The sequence below is a fragment of the Tyto alba genome, unplaced genomic scaffold (genome assembly GCF_018691265.1).
Source record: "Tyto alba isolate M040663 unplaced genomic scaffold, T.alba_DEE_v4.0 Super-Scaffold_2, whole genome shotgun sequence".
NCBI classification, from domain to species: Eukaryota; Metazoa; Chordata; class Aves; order Strigiformes; family Tytonidae; genus Tyto; species Tyto alba.
The window spans coordinates 22,485,603-22,500,631 of NW_024881282.1; the positions used below are offsets into that span (position 1 = coordinate 22,485,603).

Here is a 15,029-nt window from a genome sequence, read left to right on the forward strand (position 1 = left end):
CACAAAGGTAATGGCACCTTATAATTGAAAATGTCCTGTTTATTTAGCTGAGCAATTGTGCTGTTCCATGTTGTGCATAAATATGAGGAAACACGCTTTGAACTCATGACATTTTTAACTTTGTAAGGTGTGACAGAACAATGTACTGCCCCTGCCTTTACCCAAGAAACTCAAAGTCACTGACAATCATAAAGGTCTTAACCTTTATGAACTCTTTTGATGGGCTTTTTCCATGCCCTCTTCAAAAACACAGAGGAGCTAGGAGGAAAAAAATCCAATTTTATTGGTAAGCCACTTCAAACAAACTATCGCCTCATGTAGGCACTTAGTTTATATCTGTAGTTCTCCCACTTTCATACAAAGGGATCCTCTGTAAACCCCATGAAATATTTCTGTTGACAATCCTGTAAACTCATCCTGCAATTTCTCATCCTTTTCCTTCATGTGGTTAAAGATTCTTTTCAGCTACTAAATCTTTTGTTAAAGCTGAAGAGAAGCAACTTTTACCACGGTAGGAAAACAATGTAACAAAATACGTGAAAGGCTCTCCCTCATTTTTTTCATTGGACTTTTCACAGATAAAGCTGAACTGAATTAATATTCCTTGTTGCATTCACAAAACTCAACATGCCTTTGTGCTGCTACATTACAATCATCAAAGTCTATTTGATTGAACATGAAACTGAGCAACATCTGAATTTATGAACTGTCTAATGGACACACTAAGAGCATTCATTTATACCTGCTTTGGGTTATGTATTTAAAATAACGGACTGGAGAGATTCTTCAAACACAGCAGTCTCCACTGGAAAGTTGATCTCCAAACTAAAAGGCTTTCCTTACAGGACTCAAAAACATACAATAAAATGAACCTCAGTGGTCCGACACGGCAGCGGCATGCAGGGACGGATGCGGCTGCCTCGTACATCGATCTCTGGGTCCCTGGTCCCACGTGTCCCCCCCATCAGCAGCTCTGGGATGACATCAATGACTTTACGTAGCATTGGCTCCCTGCCCACCTACTACAGGAAAAGCATTTCTTAATAGAAATTGTACCATTAAGTGCCAGCACCACTGTACGATGAATCTAGCTGAAGCCATTAGTTTGCGTGTACACATTAAATACACATTTCCGCAATTTTGCATGCAATGGTTAAATCTTTACTTACTGGTATTAGCTAGTCATGTTTACTGATCCTGAGAGTTTCCCATTCTTAAGTGTTTATGATATTTACTTAGTCCATAGCAAACCATTACCAGGCCTACCTAGCTGTATTAGCTGCCTGTCAGCAGTGCCACCAGATATGTAAACATCTCTTTAAAATGATGAAACCTCCCATTACTTTATGCATTACGGTTTATTTACCAATTAGATGAGGAAAGAAGCGTTCTTGAATAAATATCATAAAGCAGCCTCTTGTAATTTTTGTAACTCTTTTTTTTTTTTTTTCTTTCAAATACAGTCTTCCCAGCTTTTTACACGTTAACTCTTCAAGAGCATTCACATCAGAACCAGCAGGTCCAGGTAACACCTGTGTCCCAAACCCCAGCAACAGCACCTTTGGGTTCCTTGTAAATACTCCCTTCCATATCCTTCCTTGACAGACTCTTAGGCATCTTACTGCAGGACTGAACACAAAAAGCTGTTTTCCAATGGTTAATCATGATGACTGCTGCATGTTTCCAGGATGCATCCACCCTGTGAAAATGGTTTAGATTTTCTGCTTCTAAATGTTGCAGAAAATATATTGCTTAAATTGTAATATATCACTCAGCTGCCTGCAGCTTCCAAAACAATCTGGACTGCTCAGTATTGCTGACTTGTATCTAACATTTACTATTGCAATAAACTTTATCAGAAACGCTTGCCTTCCTCCATGCCATTAATATATTTTGAAAGAAAACGATGCTCCACGACTCTTTCAAAGAACTACACTTACTCATCATATCCCTCCCTAACAACTGTACTCGAGGTTTCTCAAGTGATCCTACCTGCAGGAAGAGCACATCCATAGTACACAGATTTCATGTGCTAGGTTAACTAAGTAATAAGCATTAGAAAAGAGGCTGATCACAGCTACAGAAAGGCTTAATCATACAACTATTTGTTGTGTCACATCCTGGTGGGGAAAGCTCTCAAAGATAAATGGTGCTTGTGCAACTCACCAAAAGTCACCTGGGATGTGGGACAGGGGAAAAGGAACAAGGAGTCCTCTGTAGCACAGAAGAGCTCTCAGTTTTTCACTTCAGTGAAAATTCAGCTCTGAATTTTTCACAAAATATCAGAACTTACCATTGAAGAGAGCAGAAACATCAGATCTTGAAGATGACTCCCTGAAACCTGCCTGTAGCCAGTAGTGTTCCAGTTGGTCTTTTTAAATGGGTTAAATGCTGATTTCCCCTATTGATAGACAGATTATTCTTCCTTTATAATGCCATGCTCCCAAGTTTTCTGTTACACAGGAGCCAGAGCTGTGGTGGCCTGAGGCTCGTTTATGAAACTGGCCCTCACCACCCCCCCAGGCAGCCTGGAGGGGCAGGCAGCAGCTGGACGCCCTCCCTCCCGCCTCCTGGTGATCCCCGAGCCCACTTCTACGGGATGGATGCAGGGAGGTAAGTTACTGAGCGATCAAAATACATACAGAAAAATAATTCATTTTAAATACTACACGGGGGATGGATGTACGTAGCTCGTTAATTGCATCTTCTAAATTAATTTCTGCTTCCATTAGGTCATGGCACATTGAAGTAATTTAAATCAAGGGATTTAACAGCACTTTGAATTAGTTTAATAATGCTAAAGCTTACTGTATATTTTCAAGTATTTAACTCACAGGAGCTACCTTTCTTCACTATTTTATAATATTAGTTTAAAAATCAAATGTATTTCATCACCATTCCTGGTGGAGAACCTTATTTCAATTTTACAATAATAATGAAAATAAACAATACTATTTCATGCTTAAATACAGCTTAAACCTTTAAAGTATTCACCTAAACAAATCATACTGCTTATCACTACAAAATTAGATCCTTTCAGTGCAGTAATACTGCTTTTTTGCTTCCTGCTCTCCCTGACACCAAAGAAGGCTTATGTTTGATTTCTACCACTGAACAGCCCTTCCGTTCCCTGGTATTTCACCACAGAACATAATTTTGGAAGTGGGAGAATCTTGTCTTGAGCTTGAATTATTGCTACCAAAAATCCCATCCTTACAAAATTTCCTCTGTATTCTCAAAATTAGGATGACTAAAAAATAAAGGATGTTTTTTTCAGGTTTCTCTACACATTAGCAGCTCAACTTACCTCAACACTGATGCCTCTGCACAGGATCTGGCAAACAACCTTAACATTCCTTAAGGACACCAAATGTCCTTAAACTCAATTTTCTGAATTGAGAGGAATCCATTCTACTGCTACATTTCCTAAGTAATTTCTTGTAGAAGAATTACATTAGTTGAAGACAAAATTAGTTCTTTCCACGTCAAAGCCTGCATTCACATTGTGACTTTATAAACTCCAGAACTGCTAAATACATGTAAACCTCTTAAATAAATAAATAAATAAAGCACCAAGAAAATTTTTCTTCCAGAATTACTTTGCAGTGTAACAAGAATGGTACTTCTCCTTTGCTGCAATATTATGTTGTGGTACTAATTCAAAAGTTCAAACTGTTTTCATTTCTTTATTACCAGCAGCAATCTAGGAAATGCTGCCATCAATAGTAAATCTACAAGAAGTCGCTCTCCTCTGGTACATTTTGTGCATAGCAATCAGTTCATAACACAATCTTGTGTTGTTTAAAATTCAGTTTATTCTTCAATTACTCTGCTAGCCCGACTCTAATTTATTATATTTTCTGGTACATTTGATTTTGGATATTATGACATCCTGGCTCATGCCATTAGAGAAGAAACATAAAATGGTGAGGATGTCTAGGGACAGCTCAGAGTAAGATAGCAACAGCCTGGAAAATTAACAATATCAGTGTCTCTGTGCTCAGCTAGACCTCTCCTCCATTAGCGCTAAAAAAAAAATTTGGCAGTATTTCTCCAGTATAGACTTGACATCCAGGAATAGCCTCAGAGGCACCATAAAACCTCAGCTAGTGTGGCGGGCAGCTCGGGTGGTTGGGAGGGCGGGTGGCAGCCTCTGAGCCCGCCGGGGCGGCTGAGCTGCAGAAGAAATGAAACACTGGTTCTGCTGCTGCTCGGAGCCCACCAAAGAAACCAGCACGGTTCTAAATGCCACCGACGCTATATACACTGATTTTTAAGTTTTTTCTTAGCCTTGCATGGTGTCGGTCCTAGCTACCATTTCTTTCCGCCAGCACCCAAGGTGAAATGAGAGGCAGCTGCCAGAAGCCTTCTCAGAGCATCTTTCTGAAGAACCCTGGCAGAAGGAAGGGCTTCGCCTCCCCCTCTGGCTTGGTGACCGACCGCATTAACCTTCAGGGCACGCTGCCAGCCTCACCTGCTTACTCAGGCTTTTGCCCGGCAAGGGAAGCTCTCACCGCACTGATTCGTCCTTCGAAGATGCATTCTCTTTTGCTTACTTCTTATTTCCTCCTACCACATTCGGTGTTTGAACTCCTGCATCCAGAGGATGGAGGGGCAGTCCTGATGGGGCAACATCAGTCTCTGATATTGACATCTGACCTTTCTTCCTACAACAGATTCTGGCAACCTCAAACATGAAAAACGCTCATGTGCCCACACAGCTTGCTCTGTCCCAGGAAATTCCACATTGGGTTTTGAAAAAATTTATAATTCCTTTCTTTTGTCTGTTCTTCAGAAAGCCTGAAGGCAGCTTGTCAAAACAATCCCCAAGAGCAAACGCTCTGCAGGGAAACCCAGGCAGCTGGACCCACGAGAGGCTGCCAGCACTGGCAAGGACTTGCAGTGGGGGAAACCTGGCTGGACCCAAATCCTCACTGTTCAGTTTGTCCTCTAGAAGAAAAAACAGGCAGACTTCTTTTCTTCTACAGGACAACAGAGTTTTCTCCTGTCTCTAAGCTGTCTTGTAGCTCAGACAGTATTGCCAGCTCCTTCTAAACCTCATAAACAGAAAGGATTTTACTAATGATGTAGCTGCTGCAACTGTTGCAGTCATTTAGAACTGTCAAAAATTACACATAGCATGTTTAAACATGACGATTCAGGTTGCAAGCTAATTTACAAAATTAAGAAGAGCCACCTTTTAGCTTACCCACTGCCTGTCAGTTTTCCCCACCCCTCCTGAACCTGTGTTGTAACCCAGTTGCTGGTTTCTGTTCAGAAGCTTTTTTCCCCGGCAGCCCAGTCCTGGGCAAAGGATAGGCACAAAAAGGAATAGCATGAGGGATGCTCAAGCACACTTCCAACGTTAGATTGCTTGATTTTGCACTTAAAAAAAACTCACTGAAAGAAAGTTATTGGTACGTGAGAAATACTGAGTACAATTTTAGCCTGAAGTCTGACAGAGTCAGAGCAAATCAGATCAGGCCACACTTCGGTGGGATGGAGAACTGGGATGGAGTGGCTCTTCCCTCCTGTTGGGTGCTATCCCGTGCCCCAGCACAATGAAGTATCACCACCACGATGAGAGAAAATAGCTCCTCTCATTTTGGTGTATGGGTACCAGGAAAACATACGGACCAAGTTCTTTAAAAGCACACGATGGCTTCAGCGCCAACCAATTTTCTCTTCTCAATCCCATATGCACTTAAGTAACTTGTCTATGCTTATGCTGCAAATCAAGGCACATGCTCCGGTGTCTCCCTGAGCCTGCTCTCATTACCCTACGCTTGAAACAAACCACGAATCGAGACCAGAGACTCGATTTCACTTCCCAGCATGCAGAGACTAACCATCAATAAATAATGTCAGTTGGCTTCATTTGGGGCACTGCCTTGGGCACGCAATGGAGACTCGCGGTATGCACCAAGAAAAGGAAGATTTGTATATAAAATGATTTGATAATCTGAAAAAAATCCCTCAGTAAACAAAGGAAGTTTACAGATAATCGTATTAAAGATTAGAGTTGTTTTAAAACAATGCAGAATGTGTTCGAGAACATCTGGGAAGAAAGATGGTAGCTTTAAAAGCAAAACCTTGGGGGAAAAGACTTCTCCCCCTCAAACACAAAACAGTAATTCACTTTATTAAATCCTAATCCTCTTCAATTCACGTTAAGCCAGAGCATTTTTTCCAATAAAGAGTTTTATCAATCTATTTAAATGCAATATTCAAATACAGTTTTAATAGCTGATTAAATGATTGGTTATTCCACCTTTTTTTGATTGCTTCCATTTTATTACAAATTTTAGAAGCAGGCTAATTTTAAGTCAGAAAACTGAGTAAGTTTATTATTAAATAAGGAGAGAACTTAACCTCTAGACTACAGAAAAATATATTCTATCATGATAGCAAAAGCAATCTGATGTCTTTTTATATGCATCTACTCTCATCAACTGGAAAATTAAGAAAATAACTCTTATCTTATAAATGTTATTATTTTTCCATCATTCATTTACTGCTTTCCAAACTCTCGTTGTGGCAATTTATGTGAAAATCCCCCCCAATAAAACCTATAAATTGCTCATGACATTTCCTATAATGATGTTGATAATCATTAATATTTATACAGATCTTCTATTTAAAGAACACATTATTGAAGCTCCTCACTGCTGTAACTGCTGACAGCACCAGAAGAATAAAGTTACTCCACAACTAAGAAGTAAAAGCAAAAACTACAGACTTGGACAATAAAGTTGATAAAAATATATTGGATCAGATTTCTATAACGTCTTTACCTACTGTATTTCAACTCCATTCTTCCATGAAAAAATGTTTAATGTTAGAGCTAAATTTGGAAGGATTTCTAAGTTAAGTTCTGAAAAGAAAGAAAGAGAGCAAAAAAAAAATGTTGAAAGAAAAGAGTAAGTACAGGGTTTGGGTTTTTTTCCTTTTTATACTGTTTTGTTTTATATATAGAAATTAATATATATATATACACATATATGTAAAGTAAATTCAATGACAAGTAGAATGCTAACCAGATTTGTAACTGCAGCAGTTGAGCCCTAGCAAAGAAATCCCCTGAGGGATGTTTTGCTATAACCACATCACCAGAGCTGTGGTGAATTCTGCAACTTCCTCGGGGGCAGAAGTAGGCAGAAGGACTCTCATGTCCACAAAGGCCCCCATGGAGTCACCACTACAGATTCAGTTGCACGGTCAAACTGTAGGCATGGCTAAGCAGGACTCAGCATGTGATCCATCATCTGAAAAATAGCATATACAGGATACCAATTGCTCCAAACGTGTGGGTGCATTGTAGTGAAGCCTTTTCTCTCCTGCATTTCAACTTAACCTGCTTAGCAGGTTTTCAGGTATACACGGCCTCACCTATATCAACACTTTAGAACAAACCATCTTTATCCTCAATGTCAGTGTTGTAGCTAAAGCAGAAATCTTTCCTTTTTGACCCTTTGAAGCAAAAAAAAAAAAAAAAAAAGTTAAAAAAAAAAAAAAGAATCACAGCACAATGTTGACATCACTGTGTGAAATAAGTTGCCTTCACTGAACTTGAGACTTAAAGACAAATGAAACCTGTTGTGAAATCCATATGGTTCTGATCATTTGTAGGAGGTAACATGTTCAACCATACCCATAAGTTCTTCATCAAATATCTTCCACTTCATAACACGCATGACACTTAATTATGAACATTTCCTGGCTTCACAGCTTTGCAAACTTTTCAAAATATGAAAAGCATTACACTTCTACAGCATTTCTCTAGTCAGTGGCACACATCCCTTAGTGCAGAAGAAAGAACTGTAACAGTTTCATTTCACACTCCAGTAACCCAAAATTCTGCATTACCACTCGCTTTAGTGTTAATTTTCCCATACATTTTCTTTTTCTGCTTACATGGCAAGACAGCTCAGGTCAAGTGCACAGACAAGCTGTGCTGCTGATTCTTCTTTTTACCATCACTGAAGCACCTTCACTTTTGCTTCACCAGAAAGTTATTTTCCCTGCAGAAAGCAGGAGAGCCACAGTCAATAGATAAGTCAGCAGCTATCTGTCAAAATGGATTTCAAAGTGGGGAAAAAAAAAAAAAAAAAACCTCCTCACAACTAAAACTGCAAGTATTATTTATGCAGGATCATGCCCATACTGTATAAATACACCACGACAGGTATGTTTGCTGCTGTACATGCAGTGAAGCCTAATTCAGCTCATGTCACTTCCACATATCAGAATGACACATACCATATCAGACAGACATGTATCAGAAGCTATAGAATATAAAGGTATCAGTGCTGAACAAACATGCTGAGCCACCCACTCAGATAAGAAGAATGAAAAGTGGCTATTTTGCCAGATGAAGTAGAAAGATATCTTTTTTTTTCCACTGGTGATTTGAAAAAGAAACACATTTGGTGGTTATCACTGACTTCTTATGAAGCTTGGTAATGTGCACATACACATCTAACTTTCAGACATTCAGATGAAATGCGTAACAGATCCACAAGTACACAAACACATCTGTATTTTTAGCCTAATATAACCTGGATGACATTAGCTTTACTTTTCGCATTTAAAAGAAATTAAAATAGTTAAGAAGTGAACCCAAATTCTGAAGGCATTAAATACTGAACAAGTAGCATTTCATATTGGTTTAGTATAAGGCAGGAAACTGATTTTTAAAGCTTCAATCTTCATTAGAAGCAGCAATGACAGCTTAGTAATAGAGTACTTGTAAAAACAGTCCAGGAGTTGACTTGAACTCATTTTTAATTAACATAAATGCAAGATCTAGCACAGACATGGAACTATTTCACTGATTCGTTGGGTTTGCCCTCTTTAGCCTCTGTCAGTAACAATAAACAGCTGAGAAAACCCCTCTAGAGCAAACAAGACTTCAAGACAGGAAAAAGAGGCCGGACAGAAGGAAATCCTCATTAACCTGCTCTGGAAGAGGCTTGACTGAAAGAGTTTTTTTAAGTTTTAGAAAAAAGTTACTCCAGTTAACAGTCAGGGCAGCCCCAGGGAGTGGCAGGGGTTTGGATGATAGCTATGGTGCATATATACTGTACTAAGGGTACAGTTACAGCTGTATGATCAGAAGAAGGTTTATAGCAAACTCTTTGAACATGACCAGAAAGTTTATACAACACATTAGCATCTATGTGGTCTTGTGATGTACTGATCAATGTGCACTTAGAGTTATTTCAGTCTGGCTACAAATTGTAAACAAGTTGCTTAGAAAAAAAAAATAGGACGAAATGATGATATGGGCATGGGAAGAGATCTAATAAGAAGGTGCACCAAGTAACAATAAGGCATCCTCCTCTGCATGAAGTAGAAACAGCTGTTACTGATTTTTTTTTTTTATAACTTTTAAACACGTAGAAGCAACTTAAACTGGTCCATATTTAAGTATTTGATCTGTTGCAGATATCCAGTGCACTATTCATTAGACATGGAAAGATATTAACATCTCCAGTGTCCTCCTTGAAATATGACTTGCTCTAGATGAAGGCTACTCACCCGTAAGATGGACTTTGAATATACTGTTCTGCAGACTTACTGAGATCAGTGGAAGAACCAGCTGTGGTGAAGTCAAAACACGGTTAGCTTAAGAACCTTGTGGGGGTTGTGGGTTTCCTTGATGTTGTTTTGCTTTTGCTGGTGTAGCAGGTAACGATGTCAATTAGGGGAATGATTTGGATGACACCACTATACCCACAGAAAACCCCAATATAGGCTCTGTTCTACTGCTGTAAGAGCAGTAGATACATTTACTGTTGCTGATACAGCTTGTTTCATCTGGGGACTAACACGAGGTATGCAGGCAAAAGCACATTCATGTTATGACAAAGTAAAATGCATCCCCAAAGAAGGCTCGCTGATACCAGCCCAGCTTTTTTTCAAATGAAAACTGTTCAGAAATGCCAACCAAAACTTGATAGCCAGAAAAATAACGACATGCCTAGATTCTGAAACGTTGCTTTTTGTCAGAAAAAAAAAAAAACTTTGTTTTTTTGGTTGGTCCTTTCAAAGCAAACACAACATTCTTGAGGCAGAACAGGACAACTTAGCAGAAGACAATGTAGCAACCACTGAAAACAGCTTTCCACAAACTGGTTTCAGTATACAAGTCAGCAACATTTTACCTCCGTTAGCTTTGCTTGAATTTCCATTTGCCTCTGTTGTATCAAAAACCTCTGCTGCACTAGCTTTCTTCTTCCTATATATGAACTCAGAAACAAGGATTAACACCCATCTGAAGAACAACGAAAGCCACAGGAAGGTAAGAGCTTAAATCCTCCATCACTAGCATTCTTTGGTCTTTCAGGGACAAAGTTTTGAAAATGACACTGCATTAAGAAAGGGTTGTCTGTGGAGGAGCGCTCAGATTCAAGCAAAAATTTAATGCAAAGGAAAAAAAAAAAAAACTGCATTATGAGTATAACTGCACAAGTCAATAAAAGTGTCAACGTATAGGAACACTGACTTGAACCCAATAATAAACTGTGCTTATTCCCAATTGTTTTCTAACCAGCCAGCCTCCAGGAATGCACGATGCCAGCATCTTGACACCTTCCACCGGGCTTGTGCAACCTCTTCAGAAGAGCTCATGGGAACAGGCAGTGGCAGGGCTATCCCGGGGGCTGGGTGGGGAGCACAGCCTATAGCACACTTCAAAATCACTCCTGCTGCAAAGAACTTACCAACGCAGAAGTTGGTAGCTTGTCACTCACTTTTCCCCACTGTGCTGAATAATGTCTGACTCCACTACAGCACTCCAGGCAACCTGATTGAAAAGCTCCGCTTCGCCTTTCTGCAGCTACTGGGTTCCTCCCTTTGCCCAGACACACGTGGGTTCTCCTTTAATGCACAACACTTTCTGTTGTGCTCTACTGCTAGAAAAAAAATAGTCATAGTTCCTTCTTTTATATTATCTATAACTACTTATTACTACCACTTACAACATTTTAAAACCGTATCAGTTAATATATTGGATATACTTGATCCAATTGCATTTTGCTCTACAAACAAGGGTTCTTCATAAAAATTCTGTACACCCCATCAGACAGTGGTTAAGCATGACAAATCTCTGCAATGAAATATAAACACACATTCTTCTCTGGAATGAAGGAAAAACAGCCAGGCAAAATGCAACATCTGTGACTCCATCCCAAAATAAACCAACTCTGCCCAGGCAGAAATTAACTTCTATGTAATATTGAGCTGACACATTTATAACCTCACAATTCCTTTCTTACCCGATTCAGTCTGTTTTCCTGTGATGACAGCAAGAAAATTCTAGACATTCTTAGCAAAATATCACAACCTCAGAGCAACATCACAACTGGCTTACTTGAAACAAAAATGAGGCTGCAAATATTGAGCTATGTTACCCTAAAGTTCCATTTTTTAAACAAAAACAGTCTCCATTAATTGGGTGGGAAAATTGAAGAAATGCAAACCAATTTAAAATCTTGCATGCTCACAAGTTACCTGATTTTATATCAAACAACTGCATGCTTAAGCTTTTCTTTTCACCATCTAGAGCACAGCTCAGTGTGAAGACTCAGCAAGAGATTCCCCTCCTCTTAAAGCATCCAAATTACTTGTAAAACTAACATCAATTGAAACAAGCATCTATAAGAACGCAAAGGATTGGCATCCAGGCAAATCTGTATCACCAAAAATTCTTTAGAAATAAAATAGATGCTTGTAAGTATTGCAAAGCACATTGCAAGGATAAAGTCAGCTCAAGTACAGCACTGCTACCCTCCTTCACGTAGCAGCAGGGCTGGGAGCGTCTCCGTATATGTCAGTAGACAAACCAGTCCCCAGTTCCAAAGCAGAAGTCAGATACCTACATTATCTCACGCAGAATACAGAACAATCTGTATGAAAACACATGACAGGTTTATCCCATGAACTTTGCAAACATAAATCCTGACCCTGAAAACATTTACATGCAGGCTTAACATTAAGGCTAAGAACAGACCCACTAATTCCAAAAGGAATACTTGGGTGTTTAAAATTAAACATATGTAAGCACAAACATCTACAGAACTGAGGCCAGAAAACCCCAAAAGCACACACCACAATATTGTTATTTTTAGACATTATGACCCAACAATTACATAATTTAATACTGATATTTAAAAGAATTTTCATCTTTGAAAGGCACTACAATTTCTAAACAAACTCCACTGATCTGATAAAGCAATTAAGCAGCATGCAGTTCAATGATGTCACATTAAAATTTCTTCTGCAAACCAAATCAACAAAGAATTTTCAAGACAAGCCACTGCTGTATCAATTAGGCAACCAGTTTCTTCTGGTGCCTTTTACACCAGGGAGCATTTTAACACTGAATGAATGCTGTTTTCTTATTAGTTGGAGCTCCTAATGTCTAATAGCTCTTTAAACAAGCAGCTAATCTGCTTGCTGATCTGAGACAGTAATTTATATTAATTCAGTGTCTAATACACATTATATCTTCACAGATTTCACTTTGATATTGTTGGTATCATTTCTTCACAGTTGCTTTTAACTATATTAAGACATTTTTTAAAACCACAGAAAAACTGAATAAAAAAAAGAGGGAGATATTTTTAAGTATTCCCAAGTAGACAATTTTAACTAGTAGCTAACAAACTTCTGCTGTTTTTTAGTGATACAGGCCCTTGAATATATATCAAGATTGTCAGCCTGTTCAGTGCAGGTAAAGCCTTACAAAAAAAACAAAGCTTCATCAAGGTCATCAGTGCTTCCATGAGAGCAGACTCCAAACAAATGCCAAAGCTTGCAGTGTTGAAGCCAACATTTTTGTAATTACGCATAACAGGTTCCAGTAAGCTTATTTTTTAACCTAACCTGTCTCAAGAGAACAGTACTTTTCCACCCAATCACCAGCTTACATTCCTCTTGCAAAGTTTCATCCCTAAACTGTAGCTTTTTTTTTTTTTTCTCTCTAAATAGAAGATCTGAGTCCTGTGTTAGGAAATCACGCTGTGTTTGAAAATCCTCAACCTGAGTCCAAAGCTCAGGGCTCTCTCTTGGTAGAGTTATGGGTCAGTACAGTTAGAAATTCAGTACTGAAAACTCTTTGTAAAATTATGTCTTTTTTTTTTTTTTCAATATCCAGAGATTTTAGAATTGTAATAATACAAGCACTTTAAAACATAACATTACACACCATTTTTAATTTAAAAAAAAAAAAAATCTAATTTGGCACAATGGTGTTCTTTGTAGCCTGCTGAATTTGGATATAATCATTTTATATTGCACTGTATTCAGGAAAGAGGATTCCTCCTTCAGTGAGCTGATTGTTGGAAATGAGAAAGAGTAAATGATAAGGGACCTTATTAAGTCTTATGGTTCTAGCAAGTACACTGACATACCTTATTTCCATTTTGAGGAAATTTGTTTTAATAAAGTCAGGGCAGCATATGGTACTAACATGTTTATTTTGCAAGTGGTAGGGACAGTAACCAAAACCATCTGATGTTTCTTCCTAAGCCTTCTTGATCTGCTGCTAGATTGCAGCTTAGAGTAAAGCATTGTGAAGCCAAAAGAAATTGGGTAGAGGAATAAAAAAAATCAGTACTTCAGAGTGTTTATTTAATGAGAGCCGAGCTCAGAAGAGTTTCTCTTTTGAACATAAGCTCGAAAGCATTTATGATTTGAAATGTATTTCTAGAGATTGTTAAACGTACCCCAAAGTTAATCCCTAACAGACATTTTTTACTTTGCAGAGACAAAGACAAACCCTCGATATCATGTAATTAAAAAAGGAATTAAACAAAGCTCAGAAGTACTTAGTAGTGGATTTCTACAGAAGTAAACAAACAGCACCATGCAGTAGGAACACAGTAAGAAAAGTCACAAGGGACTATCAGATTTGTCACTACCACAGCTCCTGCAATTGTTCTCTCAATTAAATGACCGAGTACTCACATTCTGCCAAGAGCAATGATAATTTTGAAGTATGCCTTGTCAAAGTTTAAAAGAGATGAGGTTTTAGGTTTTTAAACCACATTTTCAGTGGTAAGAGCAAACAAAAGGGGGGGGGGGGGGGGGTGGGGGGAGAAATGTAGGTGTTGGAACAGAGAGCCTAGTTCAGAGCACCGAGGGCTAGAGTTAACATTTTGAAATAGCTGCCAACTATAGAAGCTTCAGAGACATTTTACACACAGCCCCCGAGTTGCTCTGGCGCAGCTGTAAAACGCATAACCTGAAACCAGCTCCTGCAGCAGGGGTTCGCCCGCAGCTGTTCATCTGCCTCCCCCGCACGCAGGAATTTGACTCCTTTTCAGGCAGCAGCTTCTTCACCAGAGCGGCCCAGGTGTATTTAGGGACCCTTGGGGGCAGGTCCCCGCCAGCCGAGCCCACCAGCTCAGCTTCGCGGGGCCGCGCCGGGGGTGCGGGCGCAGCCCCCGCCCACCCCCGGCGGGCAGAGACCCGCCTCGCGGCGGCACCGGCTCCCCGGCCGAGGCCGGGAGGAAGCCCCGCTCCCCCCCCCCGGGCGAGGGGAGGGCCGGACCGCGCCGCTCCCACTGGGGCTCCCGGCTCCTCTCCCCGTACTTGTTGCCTCGTCCAACCCGGCGCCCCCGCGGGGAGTCCCCGACGCCGAAGCGGGGCGGGGAGTTTGGGGGGTGGGGGGGGGGACCGCGGCCGCCGCCCTGCCCGGCGGCCCTCCCGCCGGCTGAGGGGAGGCTGAGCCACCCGGCGCCGCGGCGGGGCAGGGAAGTTACTCACCGGCTCCGCGCCGCGCTCTCCTCAGCCGCCGCCGCGCCGGCTGCGCCCGCCCGCTCCGCCCGGCGGGAGGGAAACTCCGGGCAGCACTTAGCGGGGCGCCGGGCCGGGCCGGTGCTTTGCCCCCACCCCGCCCCCCCGCCCCGGGCAGCGGCGCGGCCCAAGTGACAGCCGCGCTCCGCCACTCCGGCGGCAGCCCGGGGCGCGGGGCCGGGCGGCGGGGCGCGCCGCAGCCTATGGGAGCGGGGCCGGGGCGGGCC

At 40.9% G+C, this 15,029-nt stretch overlaps 1 protein-coding gene across 5 annotated transcripts in view; it reads right to left on the reverse strand.

The window, feature by feature from the left end:
- The window catches only part of LNX2 (ligand of numb-protein X 2), a 59,714-nt gene extending 44,751 nt beyond the window's left edge, over nucleotides 1-14,963 (reverse strand). Inside the window, exons 1-2 of one of the 5 annotated variants that reach the window (XM_032991039.2) lie at nucleotides 10,167-10,181; nucleotides 7,915-8,021 (exon numbers count right to left, since the gene is read on the reverse strand). The gene's annotated coding sequence lies outside the window, so the exon portion shown is untranslated. Of the gene's footprint in view, nucleotides 1-7,037; nucleotides 7,460-7,914; nucleotides 8,042-10,166; nucleotides 10,182-14,248; nucleotides 14,268-14,772 lie in introns of those variants that run through there. The other 4 variants (XM_042792876.1, XM_032991041.2, XM_042792877.1 and 1 more) reach the window with 4 other exon arrangements.
- Between the last annotated feature and the right edge of the window lie 66 nt (nucleotides 14,964-15,029).